This window comes from Botryllus schlosseri, chromosome 10 (assembly GCF_051294905.1).
Source record: "Botryllus schlosseri isolate E-star chromosome 10, Bs_hap1, whole genome shotgun sequence".
NCBI classification, from domain to species: Eukaryota; Metazoa; Chordata; class Ascidiacea; order Stolidobranchia; family Styelidae; genus Botryllus; species Botryllus schlosseri.
Window position 1 is genome coordinate 5,608,160 of NC_137245.1, and position 19,866 is coordinate 5,628,025.

Sequence of the window (19,866 nt, forward strand, 5' to 3'; positions counted from 1 at the left end):
TGTCAATATTGCTTCTGCCCACAAGAAATCAGGTAATTTTGCTCCATGAAGCATCGCAGAAGCTCTCTAACAGAGAACTCGGTTCAAGCGTTCCGCAACTCCATTTTGCGAAGGACATGACCGTACAGACTTCTCATGTCTGATGCCTTTTTCTTTCAACCATGATTCGCATTCATTGCTCACGTATTCTCCGCCATTGTCCGTGCGTATACATCCAACTGACTGACGTCGAACTTTTTCTTGGTTTAAAACGAAGAATTTCAGTTCAAAGAACACATCGGACTTCCGTTTCAGAGGTATCACCCACGACATTCGACTGTAATCGTCAGTAAACGTTAGAAAGTATCTTGAACCACCTTGTGACTCTGGTGAAATGGGTCCACAAACATCTGAGTGAATCAATTCCAACGTCCTTGTTGCACGGCGTTCAGATCGTTTCGAGAACGGTAACTTCGTTGATTTCCCCAAAGCACACGGTTCACAGAACTTCATGTTCTTCGACTCGTTCAACTTCAAGTCGTTAACCATATTCTTCGCAACCATTTTACGAAGATTGTCCTCGCCAATGTGACCAAAACGTTGATGCCATACATCAGCTGATGCGGTACCACCAAAGCACTTTTCGTTTTGTTCATAATCATCAACAGGATTACTGGTGTCTTCAAATTTTTTCTTGAAGCTTCCACGTCCGGATAAAACTCCTTCTGCACAGCGCATGATTTGAGAGGCTTTCCGATCTAGCTCTGCATCATCGGTGTCAGATTCTTCAGTGTCTGTACCAGTTGCACCAGTACGAAAACAATTGATATCACGATTCAATTCGTCATGATCATCATCAGAAAGATCCTGAATTCCGCTGTTCTCATTGGTTTTCAACGGTATCTTCATTTCTTCTTTGTTACAAGGTCGATAATCTAACATGTAGAGACCATTTCTCAGCGATCCAGTTGCAACAATATGACCCTCGTATCGATCCAGAATTCGAAGCTTCTTCGAGTTGAAAGTAACTTCATACTGATGCCTGGCAACAGCAGCTCGGATCGAGAATAATGTTGTCGATAGGTCTGGCACATAAAGCGCATTCTGCAAATCTGCAATGCCATATTCTTCGCCATCTCGGAAGATAATTATTCGAAGAGTTCCGATCCCTTCAGAGTAAATCAGGTTTCCATCGCCTAATTCAATTTCTTCGTGGCAATGTTTCAGGTCGATGAACAATTCTTTCTTGCAACTCATGTGACTAGTTGCACCACTATCACATATTACAAATTGTCGATTTCGAGACAAAAATGCTGACGTGTGAAGCAAGTAATGTCTTTTGACTCCAGAGATTGATTCAACACGTGGCATGTAATTCTTCGATCTAAGATTCTTGGAACGCACGACGTCAGATGAATAAAACATCGCATGCTTCGATGATTTCTTAGTACGAGATGCTTGTGCGCGACTATTGCCGTTTTCGTCGTCGACATAGTTAGCACTTTGACGTTGTCGATTTTCTCGGTGTTTCCTGAAATCGCTTTCTTTTCCACGTTCACAAGACACGCGTTTTTCTTCACGTTCTTCATTATTTTCAGGACGGTTCCAACAATCCGACATTTTATGACCATACTTTCCGCAATGATCACAATTTCCATTAAATTTCGGTTTTCCACTCTTTCGTCTTGCATTGTTTCTTGCGTGGTACGCCTGTACAGATTCTTTCGGTCGAATCGATAGATCAGTTTGTACGCGTAGTAACAAATCATTCAACGAGAATCTCGGCTTGTTCTGTATCTCATTCAGAATATAGCTTCGAGTTACATCAAGACTAGGAGGCAAGTGCTTGATCACTTCGAAAACTTGGTCGGTCTCGGCAACGGCGCGACCCAAGCTCGCCATCCTTTGAAATAGCATTTGACATTCCTCAATTTTCTCAAGGACGTTCTTTTCCGTGAATGTCGGCAGCATATCGATCTCCATTTTCAATGTGAGATAAAGCGTAGCATTCTGTGGTTCAAACTTCGCTTTCAAGTCATTCCAAATTTCTTTGGGATCATCGTGGTGATCTTCAGGTATAGTTGGTAACACGGATCCACTCAAGTTACAGAGCAGAATTCCTGCGGCTTTCATTTTTCTAGAGGCAGCTCCTTCTGCGGTGTCATTGCCCATAACATTATTCCACAACTCATTCGCCATGAGGAGGCCTTTCACTTGGACTCTCCATGACGTCCAATTACTGTTTTTACCGCATTTCAGTTTATCTAGGCTTGAAATTGCTGACATTGTAGCTGTAGACACGAGATTAACAAGGGCGCATAACCTTTGATGAACGATCTATCTTGACCTGATCCGTCGAGGCTTGAGATATATCTTCAATCGAATTAAATTTATTTTACAGAAGCAGATAATCTGTTCTTACAGCAGCTAGTAGCATCCAGCGTAGACAACACAGGCAAATTAACAGCAGGTACTAGCGAACACACAAACGCATTTATACACCACGTCTTAACCAAACAATCAATCAAACAATCATTGACCTAATCAAATGAGAGAAACAGAAATACTAAATGAGAGTTCACAGGTCATAAGTAATTAAAGCTTCGCAACGATAATAACTTGAGGCTTATAATAACTTTCAAACTATATAAACTTTTAAACTATATATACAAGTTACATGAAATAATAAAGTCGGCGACCGGCGTAAATAATTGCGGCATAGTAATATGAAGCACATCATTTTCCTCTACTCTTCGAATCTGAAATGTAGGGCTCTTATTCCGAAGAGTCCTACTACATCAAAATCGAAAAATAAAGACACATTGAATCGCGCGCAGCGTGAAGAGAATTTCAAGATTAATTGAAATCTATCAATAAATCGGGAGTCAATTCGTAAATTCAAATTGCATGTCGACGGCCGCTCACACATGCGAATTAAATTACGAGTCCAAAGCCGCACAAATTACCTTCTATGGCCGCATGCGGCCGCAGAGTGGCCACCCATGCCGTAGGCCATCATTGGTGGGATTGTCCCTACCCACGACGACGACGGCTTCAAAAAACTTAAAGTCAACCCCACCTTAACTAACACCACCCTTCGGCCGAAACAAAACAGCATCTACTCGCGTACCACCTGGAAGACCTGCGCGTACCACAGGTTGGGAACCACTGACCTAGAAGCTGTGGCGTCGAAGACCGTCGTTAGTTTACTGTGCGCCGGAAGAGTTCTGGCTCTGGAATTTTATTAGAAAATTGCGATATGAAATATCACAGAATAGAAACCCAAATGAATATATATATGTATTGAATTTACAAATAAACATGAAAAGGAGTTTAATAATTTTATTTTGCATTCAATTTCCAGATCGTTGAAAATATTTCAAGAAAAATGGATCGCAGCCTTATCAGGTTCAATAACTGCTGACATCTTATGCCCATGTCCTTTCCTGCATAGTCACGTGTCTATGTCTATACAGCAGATTCATTGCCTGCAAGAAAGTGCGCATATCTTGTAGAAAAAATGAAATACCGTTTTCGAAGTAGGCATCAGTATTGGGAAAGAAGTTCAGGAGCAGTCATTTTATGCGGTGATCATAATTGGCTCCAGGCTGAATTTTCATGACTAGGGAATCGCTATTTTCTCATATGTTTCCTAAGTTCTGCTCCCTTCGTATATTCCATCGTATCAATAATTCCTATGTATATGTGGTAAAGCCATGTCTTGAAACCCAAGATGTTTGCCATGTGCGAAACAGTAAAGTAATCCTATCCAGGCAATCAATCACGTAATCCAGGTTTTGGGACATTTTGTTACACCATATCACTTGGAGCTGATGCTCAGTCTTCTTCGGGTAGTGGCACTTGGCATCAACAATGCGAGAATGATCAATAGCTTGCAATATAGGAACAAAGCTTAACTGAGAAGTCATACAATAGCATTGGGTATTTAATATATTGTATGTAGCACATTGCATGAATTTAGAAAAGGTCACCGCACTGGCAGTCATTGTCTCTTCGGGCGTAAAGATACCGGTATCCTCTATATTAGAGATGGTGTGACCGTGAGATGGTGCGAACTTTTTCATGTATTACAAATTTTCAAGTCATTATAACGTCTTTGGTTGCATTTTTTACATTACAACTTCGGACCACTACCAGCATGGCACTCCCAGCATTAAAATATATTCAGCACTAAACGAGCACGCACCTGTCATTTTCAGAAATTATGTGTTCGAAAGTTTGATCGGGATATCTAGCTTTTCGTTTGTGAATCTTTAGTGACTCTCTGCTGTGAGCTTTGCCCGCAATCGCACAATAGCAAGAACGAATCACAGCACATGTGGGAAGTCGGTGAATAGCGCTCAATACTTCAACCAATCAATTATTTACAAAAACAAAATTGACATAAGAGTCCATCGATGTCCAATATGAGAAATATTTAGGGCATTGGTCAGAAACCAATGGCTCGAGATTCATATATCGCTCTTTTGGGTATAAGACATGGCTCTTTGCCAAATACCTAATTTTGTACTGAATCAATCGATATTGCAGCAACTTATTAGTAAATTTTCATCACGGCCGGAATACTTACTCTCGTGGCAGTATAAACATGTCTTTGAGAGGTAAAGATAATGCCGTCTTTTAGCGGCTCGATAGCCCTCTTTTAAATATCCTCAAATTCAAGTTAATGTCGCGCCGGCGAATTCGATGTACCCGACTCGAAATCTTGGATTGAACGATAAGTTGATTGATAGAAGAGAATAGCAGTCATGGCGACGTCCATATGACTACACAGTTTTCAAATACACTCTATCTTCCTGATCTACCCCGTGAAATTACCTGCTGTGGACGTTACATTCACAATTACAAACTAGAATTATAAACACTGTCATAGCTATCCGGTATCCACGTTCTTGATTGGTTAGTACAGTGGTTCCCAACCTTTTTCGACTCATCGCCCCCTTTTCAAGCTCAAGGCCGATCATCGCCCCCCAGATTTTGTGAACCAAAAAATCGGTATACAATCTGCAGTCATCAGCGGGTTGACTAAAAAAAAAAAAAAAAAAAGGTCAACTTTGCGGAACGTTGTCGAATTTTACACTTTTGCAACCAAATTTCCGTGGGTTGACCAAAAAAAAAAAAAAAAAAAAAGGTCATTTCTCCGAATTGACTCCAAAATAGCCGTTTTAACGCGTCATCGCCCCCCTATCGCCCCCTTCGCTATTTTCGCCCCCTGTCGCCCCCTTTGTCCATTTTCGCCCCCCTATCGCCCCCTTCGTCATTTTCGCCCCCCTAGGCCGCCAAATCGCCCCCTGGGGGGCGATATCGCCCACGTTGGGAACCACTGGGTTAGTAGCTTTGTAGTACCGGCGGTAAAGCGTAGGCGTCTACCGCAACGTTATGTGCTACCGCCGAATACTTTGAGGATGGAGAATTAGACCAGTATTTAGATTTTCGGAATCAGTGCGACAGTTGGATTCGATTATTATCAGTCTTAATAAATTCTAAGCTATTTACGTCTGCACCGTACCTCTCGTTTCACGCCATATTTCCGAGCAATAAATACGCAAATTGTGTGATTCTGGGAGTAAAACATTCAAATTCTTGTCATTCATGAACATCAATAGAAAATACCAATTGCAATTGAAGGTTTCACAATCTTCGTTGACTCATCCTGACGACAGGTCAGGCAGTTGCCTTCCCTGACTCGACATCATTGATATGTCACAGCTTAGAGTGGGTAGGCATATTTACGGCTGTAGTGACCTTATTTGGCTCCACCTACAGTAGCGTAGCAGCCACTTGGCGGATCTGGCTCTGCGCCAGGGGCGGCAGGCTCCAAGGGGTAGCAAAATGAGGCTGCACAGGGAGAGATATGTGTAGTATTATCACCGAGCTTCTAGTTGTAAGACTGACTACTTAGACTGATACCTTTACAAGCTGAACTCCAAGTGTATTACCAGCAGACCACATGCTTGTCTGTCATCAAAACAATACGGAACCCATCGCTATGCTCAATCAAGCATATCATAATACCACATCTCCCTTTTTTAGTGGAAGAGACATCGACACTACTTACATTATATACAATTGACAATACAGCAGCGATAAAAATATATACAAGGTGACACTACCCCTGCAAGGTTAGCAAGAGCAGGGCATTTAAACTTAACAGACAGAGTCACCAGGGAGGTAGACTACTCCCAAGGTGTACAACAGGTTAGGGGATTATTCTGCCCCTGATCTTGAACCCTCAAGCATATCATAATACCACAATATGGTAATCTTTTTCGCCTGCACCATCGAGATGCTTTGTCGACGGAGATGCGATACGGATTTTATAGTAAGGTCATCTAGCCTGCACCCCCGTTTTTTTTCTTCTCCGTGCTAGCTGAGCGCCTAGCGGGATAACCACGGATACCAGTTTTAGAGACTTTGATCTGACCCAGACGGGGATCGAACCCACGACCCACGAATTAATATGTTGACAGGGCGATGGAACCACTCAGAAATAGCCGTCAAGGCAGATTGTTCGGAGAGTTCGCAGAAAAAAGAGAATGCCTGGCAAACAATCAGAAGATGCTGGCCTCAGTGTTGTTGAAGAAGTTAGACCATGCATGTTTCAAGCTTTGGACAGATTTAAACTTGAAGCTGAAACCAGGTTTACCGGCATACACCACTTAAATGATATGTTTGGATTTTTGAATTCCCACGCTCTACTCCAAAGCGAAAGTCACAATTTATTCACCAGCGGTTAGAAGCACTTATGACGTCGAGGTGGACTTTTTGAAGTTAGCTGCGAAAATTGGCATGCCATATACCTTCGAATTTGGTATCAAATAAATCACAAGGTTGCTAGCGTTTCGTACAACTCAATACGAGGCCTCTGCGACGAACACAAATTAAGATATGATCATATGAAGTTGTTCAACTTGAGATTTTAAAAGGGTTAAGAGGCTGGTGCGGAGAAGTGAAACCACGTTTGATCGTATAGTGCAGTGGTTCTTAACCTTGCCCCCAGCGCCACCCAAGGGGCGCTGGCGATTTTGAATGGGGCGGTAACGCTCAGAGGGCGATATTGGGGGCGGTGGGCTCATGCGAGCGATATGAGGGGCGCTGAAGAAAAATGGCTTCGTAGTATATGATGTGGTGGTAAGACATATCCTTAATGAGTAGCCTATATTCAGAGCCAATTAACATTCCACAGAACATGTCAAATCCCGAACTTTTTGGTCACGCTACGCGACGATGTTTGCTACATATGTTTTCAGAAATGTAGTGGGTTATTATAATTCATGTAAAACGTATTGCGGATACTTTTAGAGCCCCCTTGTACATAAAACAAGTTTTGAAGCATTGTGCACGAAATTAATACCTAAATATACATGTATTTGGTAGCTACAAAATTACATCGTCAGAATATTTCTTTAATTACTTTATCATATCATGAAGGATGATACTATCTAGTGCTGTGGTTCACAACCTAACATGAACGTTTTAATATATAATATGAGTTGCTTTGTTTGGAATACATTCATGTTAAAATTAGTAACTGGGTACGGTACTAAATTCAATGTGAGCAGATATATGCATCCCATTCTTAGCTGACTTACTTATTGTTACACAAATCACTAAGATAAATCCGATACCGTTAATTTCCACGTATTGCCAATTGCAGATTTGAATTCGGGCTAGTTCGAACCACAGGGTATGAGACCGTGCCTGATTGTTGTTATAACAACCTTGATTTGACCCTGAATATACCACATACAATTATTATATGGTTTATTATACTCAAATAGTCCTCGAGCGCGACTAAAGCGCGAAATATATTTTCAATACCAAAGTCCCAAAGAGACCGACTGGTCTTTGACCTCTTGGTAGGACCGAAACTGCTGCAACCCAAACCCTCCATCGGTGAGCTCGAAGGGTGCCCTAAATTATTTTGGTGAATGAACATAAATTACACATCATGTTTTGACGACTTCCCCACGGAAGAATACGCATAATTATAGAAAATAGAAATAGGCATTTCGGCGTCGGCCATTACCACGCCACGATGCACGACGACATATGAAGTTCCGGTCAATATGAGACTCCGAGAAGTGTGTCAAAAAGATCATCAGCGAGAAAACTTTAGCCGAAAAGGATTGCCCTTATGTTGACCGTAAACTTCGATCTATATAAGTCTAATTGTCCATAGGTGCTTACATCGCTCGTGCCGCATTATCATGTCGTCGTAATCTGCACCCCACAGGACAAATAACATCCGTCAGAGAAAATTATTTGTTAGTGAAGAAATGCCAATTTTTTCAATAGTGCGCTCACTTTAGTTTAATACGTTTATGCTGTTAAATATCTTTTGACTATATAACGGACAGGTAACAAAATACCCACTTGTAACGAATTAATTGTACCAACCGGCAAGCCCGAATACGTGTCCTTCATTTTCCAATACAACAGATCACTCAGCGCTACTATTAAATCTGATTACGTGGGCTTAAAAGACAAAGTTTTTAGCGACATATTTATGTAATTACCACCTATTAATTCATGCATTGTAGAAAAATTCGGCGCCTAGGCCAAACAAACTTTGCTGATCATCGAAATCCCGCGACGGGGTTCTTGGGGGCGAAGCCCTCAGAAGTTTGGTTTATCACGCTATGGATGTGCAAAACAATCGATTTTAGGAGGCTGACGGAATGCTGGTGCCCTCTTGCCCATTGTCTTTATTACAGTTCTTACAATATGAGGTGGGGGTGAGTAGTTAGTATGATCGGTCTGGGGGTGCCTGGGGTTCTTATGGGTGCGGTCGCATGCTAACGCGAAACTCGTGGTGGCATGCTAACCTTTTTGACCCCCCCTCTCGGTCGCATGCTAACGTTTTCAGGTATAGGCTCCGGTCGCATGCTAACGTTTTCGGCTATAGGCGGCGGCGGCATGCTAACGTGAAAACTCGTGGTGGCATGCTAATGTTTTTTGGTATACGTGCGGCGACATGCTAACGACGATGTGTCTGTCATGTATTCTTACGGGATCTCTGGTGACCTGCCGTTGTGTCTTATGGCGGAGGTCGCATGCTAACGTTTCAGGTATAGGCGGCGGCGGCATGCTAACGTGAAAACTCGTGGCGGCGTGGTTGGTCCTTAGTTAATGTGTATATCGTAAATTATTATATATGATGTAGTTTAGTCGTGACAAATGACCGATCGTGTTCTAAGTCTTTCCTCGCTATTGATCGCTAGCTGAATAGTACTTTCAGATCGGATTATTCGCACCTTGTATACCGCTGTTTCGCACCTACAGAATAGTCTGCTGTTCACAGTCGTGACTTCACCGCGATAGCGCAATTTTCGAATCAGTCGCATGGTAATGTTTTGCTATTTAGTTTACCACAGAGCCGGTGTAGACGACGATTCGAATACCAACAATAGCCGCGTTCACATACTAACACTCCAAAAAGGTGTGAAATATTTCCTACGACCACTCACAAGATAGCACATCAGAATAGTCATCTCTCGTGGTTTGATGTTACAAAGATAGGGATCACGCACAAGTAATATTTTGGTAATAAGTTTGTCACATAACCGGCGCTTCCAATACCAACAATAGCCGCGTTCACATATTAACACTCCAAATAGGTGTGAAATAGTTTGCAAACCCGGCGATCGCTGACAAGATAATGTCTCAGACATACGCGACTTGATGTTACAGGCATATCGATCGCTCACGCGGTGAAATTTTCGTAAGCAGTTTGTCACAGAACTCGTAAAGATTTAATAAGTAACGAATAACAGACCGCCAGTGTCGGTAACTTGAATAGCGACAAATTGTCACTTATTTCTACTCTAACCCTAATCCTTTGTGAAGTGTACGCTTATTCAAAAAGGTGCGAAATAATTCTAAAATCCTACGATCGCTCACAAGATAACACCTATAAGACATAACCATCTCTCGTGACGTGTGGTTACATACATTGCAATCGCTACAATGTAATATGTTGGTAGTTTGGTGCAGAACTGGATTTCACGAGTCTGATATAATATGAATATTACCTATTAAGTAATAAGCACCGAATAACAGAACCGTCGCAGACGGTGACTTGAATATCCAAGATTTGATACTTTCCGCGATCGCTATATGTTTCACGTTCACTTTAGTTGTATGACAAGAATCATGCGAATATTCAAGCAATGTATCAATTTGACAACTTGAAATGAAACTTACTACACAGCTCAAGTTGATTCGTATCTGAATGTGTTAATCCGGTACAATTCTAATTAATTTGAGAAATCTTTTTAACGTGATCTTTTGATTCGATCGTAACCTGAATATTACTGACGCCGACTTTCAGTCACATTGAATTATTCACACATTCGCGCCGCTGTTTTCACGCCTATAGAATCAATACCAACTATAACTCTACAAGAATCAAGAATCACAAGTATGAGCAATATACAGTTATTGTCGTTGTCAACTTCAAATCAAACTCTTAATACAAACACGCATCTTATCACTTGTCAACTCTATCATGAAAATCCTCGAACCTGTATTATTAAGAATGTTATAGTACGGCGTCGGAATCCACTCGCGAGATGTACTAAAGGTAAATTGAGATCACCCAAAATGAAATATTTGGACTTTGACATAGTCTGAATTGCAATAGATTGACAAACATGACTACCAACTTTCAACCCATACATATTTAGAGATTATGCGCATGTTGATTTGAAACAAGTAATGACCATACAACTCTATTCACGACTGAGTTTTCCGTTTGTCAAATAGAGTTTCAGTAAATAATTTCACTATACTATCATGATATTCAAATGTGTTACTACACACAATATAATAAATCAATGAAATAGCACCTGTTGTAAATATTTCTTACTTGACAACCACTTGTACATACCGCGATCGAGTTGCGACACGATGAGTTAAATCGGAATATTACCATCTATTTGTCGAAACCTTGTACAAGCTATCTGGTTATTTTTTCGTTGCAATTGAGGTAACGGAAATAGTATTACGTCTCGACATCTTACCATCTTACCATACTCCAAAAAGCCAACAAGGAAAAACCTAGTCAAGTAAATCGTTTGTAACTCACCCAATCAACTCAAACAGTATCAGTATGAAAACAGTCAAGCATACACGAGTCCATACAATCGCCACAATCTAAAATCCATAGCAAGTTCAGTTTTAGGCATATACCGTCAACTCGTCTTTTTTGTTCAACTGTAAAAGTCGTTACTATTCTGCGAGACAAAGAAATTACTATGCGGTATATTTTGTAAGATAAAAGTAATTACTTCTCGGTGCCGGCGACTTGAGATTAACATAATATGTTTGAGTATGCGAGATTTGAAAGTCTGCCCAACATGTTGAGAATTCATTTCTTACAATCGAACGCAGGTGTTATATTGAAAATTATCATGATGTAAACATAAGGATTGACACATTGATTTGACGTATGTAATAGTTGATCACGACTTGATTATTAAATTATTCGCGTTAATTAGACCCGCGTTGTGTTGAAAGTTATGACAGCAACAAACTTTTCGGAAACATTGTTATTAACATATTGATTTGTAAAACTATACTTGTCTGAAATGTTCTTGATTTGGAAGATATTCCGTGTTGGTACAAATCACTCTGCGTATTGCGGATATCAGCAAATATTTTACAAATGTAATTGTTTCCACTACCCAAGACTAAAGATGAAACAACAATTTAGTTTGCTGATAAACAACCGGTACAATACTTTATCATCATAATCCGCGGTGAGAATTGAAACACTTTCGCGCATTACACGGTGTCAAGATATCACACTAGGTGAATTGGCATACCGCCGCTTGAATAATACCTAATCCGTTCGCACCATTTCACATATTTTGATCATTACAAAAGTAAATTGTGATATGTTTGTTAGATGCATCCAATTCAGTTAGAAATGTCTGGTGCACAACAATCGTAATATCAAAAAAGTACTTGCTACACTGTTATTTGCTAAACGTGTTTTGCATTGTTGTTCATTTGTAGTATTGATTGAAATTGTTCTTGAACCCTCAAATAATAATTCCTGACATGAAACCAAGCCGCTGAAAGTCGTTACCATCACGAAGATACAATGTGTACGATGTTTGTCAAATGAGTCCTACCTGGCCAACAGAAAACAATTTTCACTCACTCGAAATGAAACCAATGTGATGGTCTCCAAACGATATTTTGTTTGTGTCAAATACTTTGCAATGAACACATTTGCGTGGTTGAGCTTTACATCATCAAGCTGTTATTTGTAAATCAAGATTTCGGTAAACTTGTAAATGTATCGTTTAACTAACCGACATTTAGTGATTGGGGAACATACCAGACGATACACACCCATCTCCGAAATACTGCATTGATCTTAATTTCCATCATCGTGATAATCGAAGTACATTTCTTTCGAATTCGTAACAACCGACTATGACATGATAAATTTTTGACAAGTTATGCTTGGAAGATTGGTTGCATATCGCGAAAAAAATAATATACCACTCATATTGATACTGTTACTCCATTGATCGATATTTTCAAACGAGTAAAATTTATTACTTGAGTGTCCCCGCTTAATGTAAATGAAAACTCAGCCGTCTTTTAACATCACAAAGACATTGATAAAAAGTAGGCAATCAAACACAACACTTTGTACGACACTAATTATTGCTCCACACATCTCATTTCATACTAAATGTATACGAAAGATATTCATGACACATGAAAATATTCCCATGCTACAAACCTGTACAATGATCGGTGGTGCTTTCAAACTGTTTCGATATCACAAGAACTTTATTGTCTGAATGGGTGTTCATGTATCTTAATAATCAAATAGTTCAACACAGAACTAGTATTAACAGAAACATCAGAGTTGTCTACACAAAAGTTTGTATGTGTACAGTATGCGAATACCATGTGTAAGTCCAGCACAATTGTGGTATACATCCGAGTTTAGTCTCGAGAACCAGTTATTCAAAAAACGTGAAAGTGTTTCTACGCCAAGTCGTTATGTTGACGAAAGCGTATATTGTAATATCATGATCGATTTGCATTCGTTGGTCACAAAATGTCACTACTCTAAATAATTATTTTTTCACCCAAACACAAACGCATACTTGTCACCATTCTTTTTCATCAGCACGAGTTCAAGAAACCTACTTACTACGACATGAATTGTTATTTTTATGTTGTGTAAATGGGTAATAATTCATTTTAGTAACACTATATCAACATCATCGAGTTGCGCGAATAGATTTACATGTGGTCTTGTGGTTTTAATCGAAGTACTCAGCACGGTCTAATGTAGAGTCATCTCTGTTGTACAGCAACTCGGTAATCGAAATGCATGCATTAAAATTTAAACAGCGATCTTCTTTCGTCACGCGAAAAATATGTTCACTATCGCGATACTCTGCACAGGGCGTGTAAATCCTTTTCACACTCGTAATAGTATACCAACGGCTACCGGCGACAACGTTTAACAACACCAACGACACTAAACATACGATACCTACCCAAGTAAAATTTCCATTTTCACCTGGAGGTCAGCCGTTACCTGAGTAAAAATACCATTATTCTTTGGAGATTTATCGTTTAATCAGAGTAACAATACATTTTCACTTGAGGGTCTATCGTTTCCAAGAGTAACGAACCCCTTTTCCTTTGGAAATATATTTTTCCCCATGGTAACAAACCTTTTTCACTTGGAAATATATTTTTCCCCGGGTAACAAACCTTTTTCGCTTGGCGTTCCGTCGTTTACCTGAGTAAAAATATCATTTTCCTTTGGAGATCGGGTGTTGACCCATTGTAACAATACATTTTCACTTGGAAATCTGTCGTTTACCTGAGTACCAATACCGTTTTCACTTGGAAATCCATCTTTTCCTTGGGTAACAATACCATTTTCGTTTTGAAAACTGACCACCACACCGGCCAATTTGATATTTTTGTATATTGTTACAACGAACAGTGACAAAATACACACCAACAACGACTCCGATACATTTGTGTAATCGCATACTCACTCGTTCTGGTGCATCCCATCAAAATCGGCGGTTAGCCACACACACACACACACACACACACACACACACAATAACAATGCGCTATTTCGATATGACTGCGATGTCCGGGTTCGTGCTTTAGATTCTCCAGAATCAATCCGTCTAAAGTTGTAATCCCCCGACTTTGTTAACTGGTTGATACACGATTAACAATCTTCGGAAAATGTAGGAACGCATGCTACCCGTCGTGCTAACGATTCCGGGTTACTTGTGATTAATTTCCTTGCTCACCCTATACAGATTATACGGACAGGGATATGTAGCGGTAATCGGTTTGGTCAATACATATCGCCCCAATCAGTATGGAATTACAAACCCAATACAGGTCAATTCATAACCGGATCCGGATATTCAATGCAAAGCGATAAAGCAGAACCAATGACCAAATGTAATTAAACATGTAGATTCACAACCCTTGATTTTTTTTCGTGAAAAATGACAATACATATCGAATATATTTTACGATTGTTCAACCCTACCAAGTATTCACGTAAATGTGGTTTATGACATTACATACAATGTGTCGGTGTACAAATGTTGGGTGTTTATGCACACATCAGTATGACCCATAGACAACATCATCATACCCTCCAGGACTTCGGCATTGCATCGCGAGGTCAATAAAATCAATTTGTATATTCAATCGGTGGCATAGACGACGGAAGGCTTGGAGATCCAATGTAAAATTCAGACAAACAAACGGGTATATTTGTCCATCTTGGTTATTCAATCAACTACCATTGATGCTCTCGATACAGCGAACGGTACAGTATGCAACGCATATCATTAGAGTGATATAACCACAGGTAAATATGGGGCCTGGCCACAATAATTGTACGACGCCGACAAATCGATGCACACAAGATGTGGTCGATAATAATTGTTTCATGTGTCAAAGAGACATCACTCTCTCGTAAAGGTCAGCAGAGCCCGCAGAAACACACCTTGGATTACATTACCAAATCGATTTCAAACTTAAACCGAATCACTGGTGTTGAGAGTAGTGATATCCGATTTTTCGAATATTCATATCGACTTAGTGAACAATCGGCAACGACACTTATCGTAAACATTATGAATATTAGTAATTCGAGTCGTGTCTATCTTGTGATGTTACAAGTTGCTAAAACGATCGAGTGAATCAGTGAACGGATAGTAATCTCGGTTAAATCTCCATACAATTATTGTGGCCAGGTCCCATATTTACCTGTGGTTATATCACTCTAATGATATGCGTTGCATACTGTACCGTTCGCTGTATCGAGAGCATCAATGGTAGTTGAGTGAATAACCAAGATGGACAAATATACCCGTTTGTTTGTCTGAATTTTACATTGGATCTCCAAGCCTTCCGTCGTCTATGCCACCGATTGAATATACAAAATTGATTTTATTGACCTCGCGATGCAATGCCGAAGTCCTGGAGGGTATGATGATGTTGTCTATGGGTCATACTGATGTGTGCATAAACACCCAACATTTGTACACCGACACATTGTATGTAATGTCATAAACCACATTTACGTGAATACTTGGTAGGGTTGAACAATCGTAAAATATATTCGATATGTATTGTCATTTTTCACGAAAAAAAATCAAGGGTTGTGAATCTACATGTTTAATTACATTTGGTCATTGGTTCTGCTTTATCGCTTTGCATTGAATATCCGGATCCGGTTATGAATTGACCTGTATTGGGTTTGTAATTCCATACTGATTGGGGCGATATGTATTGACCAAACCGATTACCGCTACATATCCCTGTCCGTATAATCTGTATAGGGTGAGCAAGGAAATTAATCACAAGTAACCCGGAATCGTTAGCACGACGGGTAGCATGCGTTCCTACATTTTCCGAAGATTGTTAATCGTGTATCAACCAGTTAACAAAGTCGGGGGATTACAACTTTAGACGGATTGATTCTGGAGAATCTAAAGCACGAACCCGGACATCGCAGTCATATCGAAATAGCGCATTGTTATTGTGTGTGTGTGTGTGTGTGTGTGTGTGTGTGGCTAACCGCCGATTTTGATGGGATGCACCAGAACGAGTGAGTATGCGATTACACAAATGTATCGGAGTCGTTGTTGGTGTGTATTTTGTCACTGTTCGTTGTAACAATATACAAAAATATCAAATTGGCCGGTGTGGTGGTCAGTTTTCAAAACGAAAATGGTATTGTTACCCAAGGAAAAGATGGATTTCCAAGTGAAAACGGTATTGGTACTCAGGTAAACGACAGATTTCCAAGTGAAAATGTATTGTTACAATGGGTCAACACCCGATCTCCAAAGGAAAATGATATTTTTACTCAGGTAAACGACGGAACGCCAAGCGAAAAAGGTTTGTTACCCGGGGAAAAATATATTTCCAAGTGAAAAAGGTTTGTTACCATGGGGAAAAATATATTTCCAAAGGAAAAGGGGTTCGTTACTCTTGGAAACGATAGACCCTCAAGTGAAAATGTATTGTTGCTCTGATTAAACGATAAATCTCCAAAGAATAATGGTATTTTTACTCAGGTAACGGCTGACCTCCAGGTGAAAATGGAAATTTTACTTGGGTAGGTATCGTATGTTTAGTGTCGTTGGTGTTGTTAAACGTTGTCGCCGGTAGCCGTTGGTATACTATTACGAGTGTGAAAAGGATTTACACGCCCTGTGCAGAGTATCGCGATAGTGAACATATTTTTCGCGTGACGAAAGAAGATCGCTGTTTAAATTTTAATGCATGCATTTCGATTACCGAGTTGCTGTACAACAGAGATGACTCTACATTAGACCGTGCTGTGTACTTCGATTAAAACCACAAGACCACATGTAAATCTATTCGCGCAACTCGATGATGTTGATATAGTGTTACTAAAATGAATTATTACCCATTTACACAACATAAAAATAACAATTCATGTCGTAGTAAGTAGGTTTCTTGAACTCGTGCTGATGAAAAAGAATGGTGACAAGTATGCGTTTGTGTTTGGGTGAAAAAATAATTATTTAGAGTAGTGACATTTTGTGACCAACGAATGCAAATCGATCATGATATTACAATATACGCTTTCGTCAACATAACGACTTGGCGTAGAAACACTTTCACGTTTTTTGAATAACTGGTTCTCGAGACTAAACTCGGATGTATACCACAATTGTGCTGGACTTACACATGGTATTCGCATACTGTACACATACAAACTTTTGTGTAGACAACTCTGATGTTTCTGTTAATACTAGTTCTGTGTTGAACTATTTGATTATTAAGATACATGAACACCCATTCAGACAATAAAGTTCTTGTGATATCGAAACAGTTTGAAAGCACCACCGATCATTGTACAGGTTTGTAGCATGGGAATATTTTCATGTGTCATGAATATCTTTCGTATACATTTAGTATGAAATGAGATGTGTGGAACAATAATTAGTGTCGTACAAAGTGTTGTGTTTGATTGCCTACTTTTTATCAATGTCTTTGTGATGTTAAAAGACGGCTGAGTTTTCATTTACATTAAGCGGGGACACTCAAGTAATAAATTTTACTCGTTTGAAAATATCGATCAATGGAGTAACAGTATCAATATGAGTGGTATATTATTTTTTTCGCGATATGCAACCAATCTTCCAAGCATAACTTGTCAAAAATTTATCATGTCATAGTCGGTTGTTACGAATTCGAAAGAAATGTACTTCGATTATCACGATGATGGAAATTAAGATCAATGCAGTATTTCGGAGATGGGTGTGTATCGTCTGGTATGTTCCCCAATCACTAAATGTCGGTTAGTTAAACGATACATTTACAAGTTTACCGAAATCTTGATTTACAAATAACAGCTTGATGATGTAAAGCTCAACCACGCAAATGTGTTCATTGCAAAGTATTTGACACAAACAAAATATCGTTTGGAGACCATCACATTGGTTTCATTTCGAGTGAGTGAAAATTGTTTTCTGTTGGCCAGGTAGGACTCATTTGACAAACATCGTACACATTGTATCTTCGTGATGGTAACGACTTTCAGCGGCTTGGTTTCATGTCAGGAATTATTATTTGAGGGTTCAAGAACAATTTCAATCAATACTACAAATGAACAACAATGCAAAACACGTTTAGCAAATAACAGTGTAGCAAGTACTTTTTTGATATTACGATTGTTGTGCACCAGACATTTCTAACTGAATTGGATGCATCTAACAAACATATCACAATTTACTTTTGTAATGATCAAAATATGTGAAATGGTGCGAACGGATTAGGTATTATTCAAGCGGCGGTATGCCAATTCACCTAGTGTGATATCTTGACACCGTGTAATGCGCGAAAGTGTTTCAATTCTCACCGCGGATTATGATGATAAAGTATTGTACCGGTTGTTTATCAGCAAACTAAATTGTTGTTTCATCTTTAGTCTTGGGTAGTGGAAACAATTACATTTGTAAAATATTTGCTGATATCCGCAATACGCAGAGTGATTTGTACCAACACGGAATATCTTCCAAATCAAGAACATTTCAGACAAGTATAGTTTTACAAATCAATATGTTAATAACAATGTTTCCGAAAAGTTTGTTGCTGTCATAACTTTCAACACAACGCGGGTCTAATTAACGCGAATAATTTAATAATCAAGTCGTGATCAACTATTACATACGTCAAATCAATGTGTCAATCCTTATCTTTACATCATGATAATTTTCAATATAACACCTGCGTTCGATTGTAAGAAATGAATTCTCAACATGTTGGGCAGACTTTCAAATCTCGCATACTCAAACATATTATGTTAATCTCAAGTCGCCGGCACCGAGAAGTAATTACTTTTATCTTACAAAATATACCGCATAGTAATTTCTTTGTCTCGCAGAATAGTAACGACTTTTACAGTTGAACAAAAAAGACGAGTTGACGGTATATGCCTAAAACTGAACTTGCTATGGATTTTAGATTGTGGCGATTGTATGGACTCGTGTATGCTTGACTGTTTTCATACTGATACTGTTTGAGTTGATTGGGTGAGTTACAAACGATTTACTTGACTAGGTTTTTCCTTGTTGGCTTTTTGGAGTATGGTAAGATGGTAAGATGTCGAGACGTAATACTATTTCCGTTACCTCAATTGCAACGAAAAAATAACCAGATAGCTTGTACAAGGTTTCGACAAATAGATGGTAATATTCCGATTTAACTCATCGTGTCGCAACTCGATCGCGGTATGTACAAGTGGTTGTCAAGTAAGAAATATTTACAACAGGTGCTATTTCATTGATTTATTATATTGTGTGTAGTAACACATTTGAATATCATGATAGTATAGTGAAATTATTTACTGAAACTCTATTTGACAAACGGAAAACTCAGTCGTGAATAAAGTTGTATGGTCATTACTTGTTTCAAATCAACATGCGCATAATCTCTAAATATGTATGGGTTGAAAGTTGGTAGTCATGTTTGTCAATCTATTGCAATTCAGACTATGTCAAAGTCCAAATATTTCATTTTGGGTGATCTCAATTTACCTTTAGTACATCTCGCGAGTGGATTCCGACGCCGTACTATAACATTCTTAATAATACAGGTTCGAGGATTTTCATGATAGAGTTGACAAGTGATAAGATGCGTGTTTGTATTAAGAGTTTGATTTGAAGTTGACAACGACAATAACTGTATAATGCACATACTTGTGATTCTTGATTCTTGTAGAGTTATAGTTGGTATTGATTCTATAGGCGTGAAAACAGCGGCGCGAATGTGTGAATAATTCAATGTGACTGAAAGTCGGCG

General features: G+C 39.3%; 1 long non-coding RNA gene across 1 annotated transcript in view; it reads left to right on the forward strand.

The window, feature by feature from the left end:
• The first annotated feature begins 4,896 nt into the window (after positions 1–4,896).
• Positions 4,897–19,866, forward strand: part of LOC145449027 (uncharacterized) — a 374,781-nt gene continuing 359,811 nt past the window's right edge. Inside the window, exon 1 of the long non-coding RNA XR_013918109.1 lies at positions 4,897–5,331. This is a non-coding gene — a long non-coding RNA (uncharacterized LOC145449027). The remainder of the gene's footprint in view (positions 5,332–19,866) is intronic.